General features: G+C 33.9%; 1 protein-coding gene across 7 annotated transcripts in view; it reads right to left on the reverse strand.

Moving 5' to 3' along the window:
- Positions 1-15,732, reverse strand: part of CCSER1 (coiled-coil serine rich protein 1) — a 1,329,329-nt gene that overhangs the window by 1,176,954 nt on the left and 136,643 nt on the right. The gene's annotated exons all lie outside the window — the stretch shown is intronic.

Here is a 15,732-nt window from a genome sequence, read left to right on the forward strand (position 1 = left end):
GTGACAGCAGCAGAAGCATAGAAAATTTATTAACCATATTAACATCAACGTGCTGATGATGAAGAAAAAGAAGGAAGAAAAAGTGAAGGTGGCAACTATATAGTTCATCAACCGTGATGTCCCAAACACTTTTCTGACATAGATTATCTCTTTTAATGCTTCTAACTGTAGAAGTAGATAATATTTCCATGGTCATTTTACAACAGAAAGGTAACTTTCTGTCATTGAGCCAATAAAGAGTAAAGCAAGAAACTAATCCTTATATAACCACAGGATCAGCTCATAATCAGCATGACAGAGACTGCTTTCAGTAAAGAGCCAAAACTTGTGCTGCTGAAGGTCCAGCTCTGCTTCCATTTCAGAGATTCTTAGTTGTAGAGTCAATCTGGCTATTCTGATGCCTGCTATTTTTCACTGGTTTTCATAATGCGCCATGACTTGGTTTCTGTTTTTAGTTTCTGTATTTCACATAATTCCTTAACTGTAATGTATACAGCCCCTCTGTCAAATTTTAATCAGATTGTTTCATTTTGGTTTTTGCAACCAAAACTACCTAACTGAACAATAACAAATACTATATAAAGTGACCAGCCTCCATTTTATTATTCTTACAGATACATTATGAGAATGATCAAGTGAAATACTTTCATGGCCCTGAAGAAGTATATAAAATGAAAAATATTTTCTCTTTCAGATATGCATTCAAAAATGTTTAATATTTTGTCCTAAATGATATAAAATCTAACAGATTTGTATTAGATGATTTTTATTAGATGATGAATTCACTAAATTTGAATTAAATCAAACTATGTGTAAAACACTCCCAAAATATTTGCATATTCTTGTAAATCTTTGGGAGAAGAAAGCTTAAAATACAAACAAAGACATATTAGGTCTTAAAGTCTCACAAATTAGAAATATCTTATTTGGGGGGACCTGGGTGGCTCAGTCAGTTGTGCAGCTGACTTTTGATTTCAGCTCAGATCATGATCCAAGGTTGTGGGATTGAGCCTCACGTTAGGCTCAGCACTGAGCAAAAGCCTGAGATTCTCTCTCTTTCTTCCTTTGCCCTGCTCCCCAACTTGCTCTCTCTCTCTCTCTCTCTCTCTCTAATGAATGAATGAATGAATGAATGAATACATACATACATACATATATACATACATACATACATACATACATACACAAGTCTAATTTTCCTCCCAGGTTAAATCTAATTTAACCAATATCCGATTTCCAAAGTGGATACAAAAAATAATACAATTTTTCATGATTTCACTTTTACTAATGCTTTAATTAACATCATTCTCAGCTGTAATTTTTCATTTATATGCAAGATTTCCATTCAATGCTTAGTGAAGAGTTTTGCTATAATTAGAGTATTATCAACCATTACGATTTGCAGCTGGTGGTGCATCTATGGTTATCAATGCATTTATGTCAAGATATTTACCATTACTATTGGATTTTTTCAGTATTTATGTATATTGAAATATTAATTGGCCTTTTTTATTATTTCTTGCTTTTGTGTCAGCATTTAAAAATAGTGACTCAATCTCTCTTTAATAAGTATTCAAAGGATTTAACTAGTAAAAATTTCAGAAAAAAAATTTACAGTAATCACTCCTGTCTTTCTAAGTGCTTAATGAAAACAAGACTTTTATTGGGTACAAAAAATACATTTAGGCTACTAATACACTTAACCTAATTGAAGTAAAAACATCATAGATACTAAGAGATATTTGTACATTGAATGGGATGACATGAAGTAGATATAAAACCTACTGGAGATAAAAATCCTTTAGATTTCACTTTGTCTACTGATAGTCTTTTAAATGAAGGTCTTGATTTCCTACTGAGAGCTTTCCAGCTAAAAAAGAGAAAGATAGGGGCGCCTGGGTGGTGCAGTCGGTTAAGCGTCCGACTTCAGCCAGGTCACGATCTCGCGGTCCGTGAGTTCGAGCCCCGCGTCGGGCTCTGGGCGGATGGCTCAGAGCCTGGAGCCTGTTTCCGATTCTGTGTCTCCCTCTCTCTCTGCCCCTCCCCCGTTCATACTCCGTCTCTCTCTGTCCCAAAAATAAATAAAAACGTTGAAAAAAAAATTTTAAAAAAGAGAAAGATAAAATATCTATAGGTTGGAATTACCCATATTCTTCAGAGAGACTCTTCAATGTCCAGATGCTCTCTATATCACCAGATTCATTATCCCCTTCCTATTTAATTCTCTATTTGGACTGATTACTACTTGCCATTTTCTGTTCACGTTCATCTTCTGGGCAATTGCAGATGTAGGACCGCCTGCTTGGGATGCCTCTCCTGTAACTCTGATTTGAAATATTTAGGAATATTTCTATGACACTGTCTTTTCCAGGAGGCCATCCCTGACCCTTTTCCCATCCTCTTCCATTTGGGATGTAATACTATTCCTTTACGTATCCTGCAGTATTACCTTACAAGTTAACATCTGTTTACCTGGCTTTACTATTTTACCTTAAGTTTCTTTGTGACAAAGGCCATCTATGCTTTGCTTTGAGACCCCAGTGTCTAATGTAATACACAATTAGTACCAATAGAGCAAATGGATTTCAGGGACAAAGTTTTAACTTGAATACATCAATATTTCAAATGTAAATAAACATATTTTCTGCCCACTACCATAAACAAATGCTGTAATTTTGAAGTTAATTTTATTAAATTACAACTTTTAGAAATTCGTAAATTAATTGAAAGGCTTTCCAACTGTAAAATCATTCAATAATCTAAAATTTGCTAACATCAGGGGCGCCTCGGTGGCTCACTCGGTTGAGCGTCCAACTTAGGCTCAGGTCATGATCTCGCGGTTCGTGAGTTCGAGCCCCGCGTTAGGCTCTGGGCTGATAGCTTGGAGTTTGGAGTCTAGAGCCTGCTTCGAATTCTGTGTCTCCCTCTCTCACTGCCCTTTCCCAGTTCATGCTCTGTCTCTCTCTGTCTCTCAATAATGAATAAACGTTAAGAAAAATTTTTTTTTAATTTGCTAACATCTAAAAGTGTTATGGAAGCACAATGCTGAAAAGTTGAAGAAAACAATATATCGTAACAACTATTAATGAAAGACAAATGTTACACTGCAACATGTTAATATATTATTTTTATAATTTTAGTAGAGCAATTATCCTTTCTTAATAAGACCTGTATATATGTTCATGTATTTTTATAAATTTTCAAATGAGATAAAATAAACATATTTTCTCAATTCTCCTCTATTTCTTGGTTCAGAAGACATATCACCTCAAGTCGTAACAGATGCCAAAGTAATACACAGGTTGAACTAGACCTGCCCATCTTCCAGGGGCCTTACTATGATCAACATTATTTTATTGGGAAAAACAAATTTGTCATATAAGAGTGCCATCTAATATCATTAAACCTATACAAACAAAACATTAGACTACTATACCCAATACCACCTACTGGATGCATATACAGGCCTACTGGACATGACGTGAGACTCAGTTTGACCTCAACTGAAGAAACGGTACCCTTTGCTCTTTAACACCAGGATTTAACAAAAAGTTCCCAGAATGTATTTTATTCAGTGATCTCTACAACTTGAGCAAACACTATCATTACCCTTAAGAGAGTACAGTGTCATATGGTAGATCTATTCTGAATTACGTTAAAGGTGAATTTTATTTGGCATGGTTCAGAAAAACACAAATTCTACTTAAAGGGGATATATGCATTGCTAATGTTACCTATTTAAAACAGAGTAAAAGTAAAAAACATTAAAGAAATAAGACATACTGGAAAAAAAGTGTATACACACACACACACACACACACACACACACACACACACACTTTCTTCCATGATTCAAGGCATAAAAAGACCATGCAGGGTTTTAAAGCAATCATCTTAGAAACTCATTACCATATACACAAATAGGCATGTCTGTCGGTGCAAATAAAGCCAAACAAAATCCTCTTCACCTTTTTCTTTCCCATCATTTTTAAAATTATTTGCCTAGAATTTGCATACCTCTCATATTTTTTCACTATAAGTCAAAGATGAAGAGTCACCTGATGGCCCACATGCTAGATAGTCCTAAGTATCCTTTGTCTTTCTCCCCAAATTGGTGATGTTTGGTTTATAAAACTAAAGAAAAAATACTTACCCACACATGCAATAAGTAAAAAAAAAAGAAAAATTGGTTTCAAATCCAAGCTCTGTCACTTACTAGTAGCATGAGCTGAAACACAGATAATAATTATTTTAAGTATGAGAAGGTGCAACATCAGAAAGAAATGGCACTCTGCCTGCTACTGAGTAAATTTCTAGTTTCTTCCTTTTCTGATGCAAGTGTTACAAAATGGAGCACCACATAAAGAGACTATAAAAATGAGCTACTTGTCAAGATCTGGCTGAATCACTCCATTTTAAAAATCAACCTAAAAATATTTTGGGGGGAAGATATATAAATTGATATCAGGTTTCCAATCCCTTATGATGAACCTCCCTTAAGTATACATTATTATTGAATTTAAAAAGAATGATCAATATTTGAAATGTTCATGAGCAATGTTGATGAAATAAATCTGGTCCCAGCTCTATTCTTTCTCAGAAAAGATTTCAGAAAATAACCCAATACAGCCTAAGTGACCATGCTGAAAAGAAAATCTACAATACATGATGAAATGGAAGAATGAAAATTCAGAGAAATCAAGTATTCTCTAAGTAAGAATTTGTCAACATTAAGAAAGTATGGATGGCAGAAAATAAATTATCTGAAAACATATCAAAGAGCATTGGTCAACTTTTACTAAAATTAAATAAAATAATAGCTTGAAAAAGTTTCTAAAACAATCTTATCTAATTATGTCGTTTTTTTTTTTTTCACAGATTTAAATGAGGCTCACACCTGTTGGGTGGTCAGGGCTCAGCTGGAAAGCCCTCCAGTCCAGACTCTTTCTTTACAAAGCCATGCAATTTACACCTCAACATTTTTTTACTTTATGGTAGAAGTTATTCTTAAATGAATTTCTAAAATGTTTTACTGTTTTCCCTTAAATGAATGGGAAACTAATGGAAGCATTTTTAACAGATAAATGACTACCATAACATGAACAGGGACACCTCAGCCACAGGGTCAGTGAGGGCAACATGAGATAAATTCAAAAACTGAATGATCAGGGCCAAGTAAGTGATCAATCACAGGGAAGAGAATGAGACTGTCAGAAGATAGAAAGAGTCAGAAATAATATAATTGATTGGATAGGTTTAATTCGCAAATCATTAAATTTGCATATAATTTAGCCACACTGAGTACATGAAGCTCTGTTCAAAAAATAAACAAAAAAATAATCCAAACAAAGCATTGCTTATATCAGAAATATCTACCTTTAGGTGAAGGTCACTACTCACAATGATTTGACCCTAAAGATGAAATGTAAACAGAGATAGATGGACCCTGATTAGATCATATGTAAGCGAAGAATCACTGGGTTCTACATCTGAAACCAACACTGCACTATATGTTAACTTGAATTAAAATAAATAAATATTTTAAAAAAGATCTGTATAGATAATCTCCTAGGAAAAAGAGAGAGATGCCAAATTAGCATGATAACAGGAACTATTACTATAGTAAAGGAGAATACATTTCAAAGAGATTATTCTAGCAGAATTTAGGGAAGCAGATGAGTTCCTTGCCTGAATTGATAGAAGAACAGGCAGGGGTCGTGATACATTATTTATAAAGACATGTAATCTTGAGACCCAGGCCTATATGATCTTAGTCCTTTAGTGACCAGAACAGACAATGGAGGGTAAAAAGAAATACAAAAATAATGGATTCTGGCCAGAGATTAGACAGAATTTAATAGTGAAAGAAGTCAAAAGCCATATCCACATGTGACCAGGCTTAGGTAAATAAGACTACATTTATATTTTTAAAATATTATAGTTTATGTTTTGGGATTTACACACTATGAATGTATAACTGCTAAGAATGTGGACTCTGACACAAGCATGTCTAGACTTGAATTTGTCATGACACATGAGTTGTGTGACTTCGCAGTGGCTTAAAAGTTACTTAAATTCCTACAGCCTAAAGTTTCTTCATGAGGATAAACAGTTGCAACTGTCTTGAAGAATTTCTATCAGATCAAGTAAACACCAAAAAAAAAAAAAAAAAAAAAAAAAAAACCACTTAGTATAGGGTCTCACGTGATGAATGTTTAATAACTGTAACTTATTTATCAAGAATAATTAACCATACTTGTGTTGTTTCACAGCAAACTTTTTTCTAATTCAACTTAGAACTTTCCAAACCTCTCTCAAAGTTTTAATTCTGTCTACTCATAGATTAATACTGTCATTTCCTGAGTCAATTCCGAACAGGACACAATGACCATTAGAAGCTGCAGTACCTACATGTAGATGGGACTTAGAATTAGTATTGATTTATATGAATAAATAGTGATGTGGCCATTATTAAATTTTTTAACTTTTTTCTTACAAATATTCCATTCAACTATGTCATGCTTTTGACCCAAAATATTATTGACCATGCTGATCTCCTTCAAGTTTAGTTCAATTTTTTATTAATATTGAATTCAATTATCAGTCTTAGTTTTTTTTATTTTCAACAAAATAATTCAGCCTTCAAGGATCAAATAACTGACAATATTATAAATATTCAAAGACTGTGTCTTAGGCTCCAAACAAGATTCCCAAAAGATGAATTTGATAAATTTGTTGAGCAATGCCAATGTCAATGTAACAAATACACAGCTTTAAAGAGGATAGCACATGAAACAACCAACAAAACTAAAAGGCAACCAACAGAATGGGAAAAGATATTTGCAAATGACATATCAGACAAAGGGCTAGTATCCAAAATCTATAAAGAGCTCACCAAACTCCACACCCGAAAAACAAATAACCCAGTGAAGAAATGGGCAGAAAACATGAATAGACACTTCTCTAAAGAGGACATCCGGATGGCCAACAGGCACATGAAAAGATGCTCAACGTCGCTTCCTCATCAGGGAAATACAAATCAAAACCACACTCAGATATCACCTCATGCCAGTCAGAGTGGCCAAAATGAACACATCAGGAGACTATAGATGCTGACGAGGATGTGGAGAAACGGGAACCTTCTTGCACTGTTGGTGGGAATGCAAATTGGTGCAGCCACTCTGGAAAACAGTGTGGAGGTTCCTCAAAAAAGTTAAAAATAGACCTACCCTATGACCCAGCAATAGCACTGCTAGAAATTTACCCAAGGGATACAGGAGTACTGATGCATAGGGGCACTTGTACCCCAATGTTTATAGCAGCACTCTCAACAATAGCCAAATTATGGAAAGAACCTAAATGTCCATCAACTGATGAATGGATAAAGAAATTGTGGTTTATATACACAATGGAGTACTACGTGGCAATGAGAACGAATGAAATATGGCCCTCTGTAGCAACGTGGATGGAAATGGAGAGTGTGATGCTAAGTGAAATAAGCCATACAGAGAAAGACAGATACCATATGGTTTCACTCTTATGTGGATCCTGAGAAACTTAACAGAAACCCATGGGGGAGGGGAAGGAAAAAAAAAAAAAAAAGAGGTTAGAGTGGGAGAGAGCCAAAGCATAAGAGACTCTTAAAAACTGAGAACAAACTGAGGGTTGATGGGGGGTGGGAGGTGGGTATTGCGGAGGGCACCTTTTGGGATGAGTACTAGGTGTTGTATGGAAACCAATTTGACAATAAACTTCATATATTGAAAAAAAAAATAAAGAGGATAGCACACATCTAAAAATATACATATTTGTTAATAATTAAAATTTATATTATTTTTCATAATCATATCTCACAATGGAGAAATTTGCACTGGTTTTAAAATATTTTGGAAAAAAAATTCCTCACAGCATTCTAAGTAAGGTTTCTTAGAAGCAGACCCTGAGCAAAGGACTCTTGTTCAAACAATTTATAAGACTCTCAGAAGGTAAAGAAAGGAGGATAAATGGACAGAGGGAAAAGTTAATCAAATATGTGGTACCAATGGAAACTAACTTCAGACTGATCCCAGGGGATCTGCTGCACTAACTGATACTCTGAGATACGGCTGATCTTTTGTATTCTCATGCCTGTCAACCATTTGTAAACTTCCTTAATGCATGAGATAAAAAACTCTGAACCATATGCAATAGGCAATGGATTATCTGGAATATACAAAGAATTCTTATAAATCAATTTAAAAAAGACAATCCAAAAGGAAAAATAAGTAAAGAATATAAGCAAGCAATTCCTAGAAGAAATACAAATCACCAATGAATACATGAAAGATATTCAAACCTATTAGTAATTAGGGAATATAAAAAGAACTCCTATAACACAAATAGAAATAGAAAAAAAAAAGGAAGCAAAGTAGCAAGAAATACAACAGGAATTTCATAATTAAATTTGTAATTATAAATCAGAAAAAAATAGTTCCTGTAATTATTAATCAGAATTTCATAAGAAGAAACACAAATCTGTAATTATTAATCAGAAAAAAACTGCAAGATACTATTTCTTACAACTAACATTTTAAAACTAAATAATATCAAGTTTGGGTGAGTAAAGTGGTACTTATAGACACTTACAAAGAAGTCTAAATTGTCACAGTAATGTTAGAAAATTATGTATCAAAATACCAAGTTAAGTAATTTCACTTGTCAGCATTTACCCTAGAATAATACTCACACATCTGCACAAATATATATGTATAGGGATATTCACTGATTTATATTAATTAAATATAAATGTGCAACAATTAAGAGAATTTTAAAAATATTACTTATCTATTGTACAGTATAATGCACAAGGGCTAAACATGTAAAGTAAAAGATATAAACTGACATAGAAAACAATCTCCAAAGCATTTAATTAATAAAATCAAATAGCTAAAAGACATGTTTTATAAATTATAAATGTATTATGAAATTTTTAAAGTAATAAATATTCTACAAATTTACATATATGTATATGTATAGGAAAAAATCTGCAATAACCTATTTCAAAGTGTGAACAGGGATTATCTTTGAACAGGATCTTTGTATTCAGGGCTGTCATCAATGAGGACATTAGTGTTATATGTAATATGATGAAGTTTTAACAGTATGAATTAGTGAATTATTTTTATAAGTAAACCTTTAAAATTCAAATTAACATAGTATAAAAATACATAGCCTATCAAAAGATTATATAATGTGAAGCATTTAGGCATGTGAACATGCTAAAAGTAACTTAGAAGGCACACAAAAATTAAAAATAAGTTGCCTCTGGAAGAAGCAGAATGAGGGGCGCCTGGGTGGCGCAGTCGGTTAAGTGTCCGACTTCAGCCAGGTCACGATCTCGCGGTCCGTGAGTTCGAGCCCCGTGTCGGGCTCTGGGCTGGTGGCTCAGAGCCTGGAGCCTGTTTCCGATTCTGTGTCTCCCTCTCTCTCTGCCCCTCCCCCGTTCATGCTCTGTCTCTTTCTGTCCCAAAAATAAATAAAAACGTTGAAAAAAAATTTTTTTTTAAAAAAAAGCAGAATGAACACCTGGGAAAATGTTTTTTCTAAAAATAATTTGAAAACATATAACTAATAATTTGACCCAATATGACAAAATGCAAATACTAACTCTGGGTATTTCACTAATCACTTCAAACATTTTATATTTTAGCACAAAATATTTAAATAAGTAAAACCTATGGTAGTGCTAAGAATCCTGGCACTGATACAAAGGCTTGGTATTTTCCTGAACCTACATTTTTAACACTGAAATTCATATTTTATGTGACTGTCGGTCGTAACTGTATCTATTTATAAATTGATATTTACTTTCCCATCAGCTAAAATTGTCTTTAGTTTAGTTATTGAGAGCTATTTTTTCCTCTTAAAAAACTTTCATTATTTCTTTACCATAGGACAATTCATCTAAATGTTGTCAGTGATAAGTCAGACACAATTGATTCATTCCAGATTTTCAGTCTTTTTAATGTTTTGGTATTTCATAATGCAAACATTAAACCACTACATATTATTTTATATAGTTGGCTAATAAAGTTGAATTACATGATGATCTGGAAGCATATGGCATTATGACTTTTTCTCATTAATAATAAATTGAGGGCATTATACTATTTTTTTTTTTTTGAGGCTAGTAAACTAACCAGAAAGGTCCGTTTATATTTGCTCAATTCAAAATGCATGCTTCTTTTAGACATTTAAAATGTTTTGTTTACTAATTAAAATCACCAGATTTCTTATATTTTATTTTCTTTACTAAAAAGTAAAGGAGCAACTTTATAACAAATAACCTGCAGTTGTGCTTACATACCAGCAGAGGGTGCAAAAGAGCTTCCTTTCTAACAGTAAAGTCTTTCTTACAACTTTCAAAACCAATTTAAGATTTATTGGGCAGTTAATTATCAAGTCCTTTGTGTAAATGAAAAATGAAAGCCTCCAAATACATTTGCAAATTGTGTTTTTTTTAAACAGATAGCACCTTGTAAAAATAAATTGCGTTTTGAATTGAAGGAAGACTCCAATTCTTGGACGTTAGAATAGCAAAAATAAGAGATTTTTTTTTTAGTTATTCACTTATAAGTATTTATAGAACTGGTATTTTATTTTGTTAATTTTTAATTTTTTTCATGTTATTTATTTTTGAGAGAGAGAGTCCAGGTGGGAGAGGGGCAGAGAAAGAGGGAGACACAGAAACTGATGCAGGCTCCAGGCTCTGAGCTGTCAGCACAGAGCCCTAACACGGTGCTCAAACCCATAAACTGTGAGATCATGACCTGAGGTGAAGTTGGACGCTTAACCTACTGAGCCACCCAGGTGCCTCTAGAACTAGTATTTTAAAAAGAATTCAGATTCAAACATATCAATGAAAATTTATTATTTATTTTCCAACAGTTTCTTCTCACTGTTTTCTAAAGAGTAAAAGATATGCACTGCTTTATAAGATACATGTTAATATAAAAAAGATAAAGCATATAAAGATAGTATATAAATAAAGATGGTGGCATCTCTAGTTCCTATATATGTTGTAAATATCTATCCCTTAATTTTTTTAATCTTATTTACAATATTGCATAGAACAGCTCCTGGTCACAGACACAAATATAAATAAGAGAAGAAAAATACTGTCATATGTCAAATAAGATGACACAAAACCAGAGGGAAAGAATCTTTCAAACACAAATTAGAATACATATTAGTAGATTAAACTTAAAGATAGCTACACTCGACACATAAATATGTTATACTTGTGTCTGTGTGTATCTTATTGGTAATACACCCATCTGACAATACAAATCAGCATTGGCAGTAACATGGAGTTCAATATTTTCAATGTATGCTCCAGTTTAAACATAAACTGGATCAATAAAAATATAAACTTAGATCAATATAAGTGAAAGTCAGCATTGGCCTGATGAAAGGGAAAAACAGAAATGAGTACACTTGCAAATCATTACTGCCCTTCTTTTCTTATAAATACTGTTAGAGCTGTATCCTTTATGATGCGAATGGCAGCGTGTTGCAGAACGTGCTCATTTCCATTCAGTTATGTGTTGGCATGGTGTACAAATTCTGTTAGAATCATTTTAAAAGAATCTTGGATTTTTTTTTTTAAGTGTTGTCTTCGAATTTAACATGCAATGATCACATTTGTCAATGATAGTTTCATAATATATCTGTGGAAATCATTTCCCTTGGACTCTGTTTCTCCATTCATAAAATTAGAGAACTGAATACATGATTTTTGTGAGTCTAATTTATTAGAATGCATGCACACCATCTGTGAAATTTAGGATTCACACTCACATACACACATACACACAACGCACATCTGATAATAAAACGACATTATGAATATAAAGTTTTTTCAGTTCAAAGTTAATAATGAACTAGATTCAGGATTGCTTCATTGATAGTTAAGTGAAAAAAAAATTCCATAGAGTATGGCCACAAACATAGATGTAGTATATTTTACAAAAAGAGAGCAAGACTACATCTGGGAATGCAATCTAGTAGTCACAGGATAAAATTAAAATGTGATAACAAGTTTCTTTTTTCCCCATATAGTGTATTTACTTACATAAATTATTGAAATTGACCAAATCATATATATATTTTCTTAGTTTTCTATTATTTAAAATTGTAGTTTGTAATACATGAATTATAACAGGGGTGGATATAGTTTTTAGAATCTAGGAAAGAAGACTTGGCTAATATTTAACATACTTTAATAATAAATTTCTCTGATAAGGTATCAGATTAAAATTATTTCAGATTATGCTCAGACACATTTTAAATTGGTAGAAAATGCAAATAATAAACAATTAATATATTATATTAATATATTAATTTTTTGAGGCTAGTAAACTTATATAACTTATAACGCTAGTAAACTTATATATAAAATATAACTAAAAGTAGAACTTACCAAATATATTAAAGTATATTTTATTACCTAAGTTGTTCTTTAATTAAAATTCATTTATTTTTAAGAGAAACCGCATAACATATATTACAATAAAGGAACATAAACTCAGCTCATTCCTTTCTTTGTTAAACACATACACACACACATACACACACTTTAAGCTTTTTTTTTATTTTTTTTATTTTTTTAAAATTTACATCCAAATTAGTTAGCATATAGTGAAACAATGATTTCAACTTTAAACTTTGTTAATAAATTCATTAAGTTATCTTCTAATGGTCCTGCATCAAAGACCATTATATGAAATGACGGACTGCTCTTGAGTTTGTATGGACTCACATACTGTTAATTTGATAGAATAATTAGTAAGAGTGAACTCAGGAGAGAAGGACCTATGTTTCTGCCAAATGGGCTGTGTTAGCTCTCTGTATTTGGTAGCAAGAGTAATGTGTCAGACTTGAGTTGCCACTAGATGGAGATTTTGCATCTTGGAACATGTAAGGAGTTCTACCTTGGTGTTCATCTGGAAGGTGAACTTCTGTTTGTGGATAAAGAAATAAAAATCCAGTTGGCTAAGTAGCTCATTCAAAGATGTCCAGAGAGGTGACTAAAATAACATTTATAGAGCTCAGAGTTCCTGTAACAGAATTAACTCTAATCCAAACAAAAGGAGAGACTGTCATTGCCAGAAACATGTCCTTATTTCAAACAAACAAAAAGACTCTTTTTCTATACACATCTGATATATCTATATAATTATTGTTCCCATTTATGTATAATTTTAAAATAAAATTTATTTTCAAGAAGCTACATTAACATAGTAAGTTTTCTCTTTTTTTTTCCTTTTTGTGGCTTTTTTTATTTATTTTTATTTTTTATTTTTTTTAATGTTTATTTATTTTTGAGACAGAGAGAGACAGAGCATGAATGGGGGAGGGTTAGAGAGAGGGAGACACAGAATCCGAAATGGGCTACAGGCTCTGAGCTGTCAGCACAGAGCCCGATGCGGGGCTCGAACTCACGGACCACAAGATCATGACCTTAGCTGGGGGCGCCTGGGTGGCGCAGTCGGTTAAGCGTCCGACTTCAGCCAGGTCACGATCTCGCGGTCCGTGAGTTCGAGCCCCGCGTCCAGCTCTGGGCTGATGGCTCAGAGCCTGGAGCCTGTTTCCGATTCTGTGTCTCCCTCTCTCTCTGCCCCTCGCCCGTTCATGCTCTGTCTCTCTCTGTCCCAAAAATAAATAAACGTTGAAAAAAAAAAATTTAAAAAAAAAAAAAAAAAAAAAAGATCATGACCTTAGCTGAAGTCGGCCGCTTAACTGACTGAGCCACCCAGGCGCCCCGTTTGTGGCTTTTTTTTAAAACTTAGTGACAAATTCCCTGGTGCCCTCATATTTAATGAGTACATAAGTCATCTCATTTTAATCTTCCTAACAATTTTATTAGATAACTATAATTCTTATCAAATAAATAAATTTAGAGTCAGAGAGATAAAGTTGAGATTTGAATCCAGGTATTTCTGATACAACAGATAAATTTTAAAATTACAGCGCTCTGTTAAATGCACAAAATAGATACAGGGACAATAATATTATATGATATTAAATAATAATATTCTTAAGGCTATGGCTACCTTAAGAATGTGTAATTGGGAATGGCTTAGTATCCCAAATTAGTATTCCAATGACAGATCCATTAGAAAGTAATCAGAGGACTTTTAAATGATGCTTTAATTACAAATCACAGGGAACGTTAATTCTGCAGAAAAAAAATGCAGCCACTAGCAAAGAATGTGCAGAGTGTTGAGTTCAACATTGAGAAAGAGAGAGAGAAAGAAATAGTTGTTCCATCCTACAGACTTAACTAGTCTAACAGCTGCATGTACAGGACTGAATATTAAATAAGGACATAAGCAAGATCTAAGAATATTTTGTTATTCATAATAAAATCTTAAAAGAAAGAAGCATGCATGCAAGCTTCAAAAGAATGAAGAAAAAATATCATCCAACAAAGAGAAGGTTATCAGAAACTGGGAGAACCTACAGGGAGCCCTGCTTGCTTTGTCTGTGCAGAAACAACATAATACACTGGAACACCATGTATATATTTTATAGTATAAACTATATATAAACATTTCAATGGTACAATGGAATAATTACAGAATGGGGGTCATAATCATCTCAAAATATTTTTTTTTAGCTTTCCTCTGGACACCTTAATATCTCATTCTGGTTTTGTACTGTGTAATCAATCTAAGGGTTAAATTTCTGGATCCACATCTTCTGGGTTTGGATTCTGGCTTGTGCACTCGTTAACGTTGGATAAACTGCTTATTCTCCCTCTTAGCCTCAGTTTCACCATGTGTGAAATGGAGAGAACAATAGCACCTACCATTCTAACTATTATGAGGAGTAAATGAGCTAGCATGCGTTGAGTGCTTAGACCCATGCCCAACACAGAGAAAGCGTTAGCTATTTTTACTATTGTGAAATTATGTAAAGTGTGTCCAACTTTTATATTTTAAGAATTTGAAATAGGAATCTTTATCAAGAATCTGGTGCCTCAAATGGTAAAAACTCTTAAAGCAGCACCCTTTGCAGAATTTTCTCTTAATCAGGTTTGTGTCTACATGAGCTATAAGTTAAGATACTGTAAACATGGATAGAGTGGGATAATATTTTCCACAAACCCTTAGGGTAAAGACCTGCAATGTAGCCTGGAAATGACAATGGAGGTAATAAATCTGAACATTCTACATGAAAGATGAACTCTTTTTTTAGTTTTCTTCTATTCAAGTGTATTTTATGCTGATACCTGGGATAATTTTATGTTGTTCACACTGTTTGGCACAATAATTTCAAACTTGTTTTGTTAAAATAACTGAAGAGAGAGAAGGAAGATGGCGGCATAGGAGGACGCTGGGCTCACCGCGCGTCCTGCTGATCACTTAGATTCCACCTACACCTGCCTAAATAACCCAGAAAACCGCCAGAGGATTAGCAGAACGGAGTCGCCGGAGCCAAGCGCAGACGAGAGGCCCACGGAAGAGGGTAGGAAGGGCGGCGAGGCGGTGCGCGCTCCACGGACTGGCGGGAGGGAGCCGGGGCGGAGGGGCGGCTCGCGGGCCAAGCAGAGCCCCCGAGTCTGGCTTGCAAAAAGCGGAGGGCCTGACGGACTGTGTTCCTACAGCAAGCGCGACTTAGCTTCTGGGAGGTCATAAGTTAACAGCTCTGCTCAGAAAGCGGGAAGGCTGGAGGACAAAGGGAAGGAGA

Source organism: Puma concolor, chromosome B1, assembly GCF_028749965.1.
Source record: "Puma concolor isolate L17-30 chromosome B1, mPumCon1.1.hap2, whole genome shotgun sequence".
NCBI lineage: Eukaryota > Metazoa > Chordata > Mammalia > Carnivora > Felidae > Puma > Puma concolor.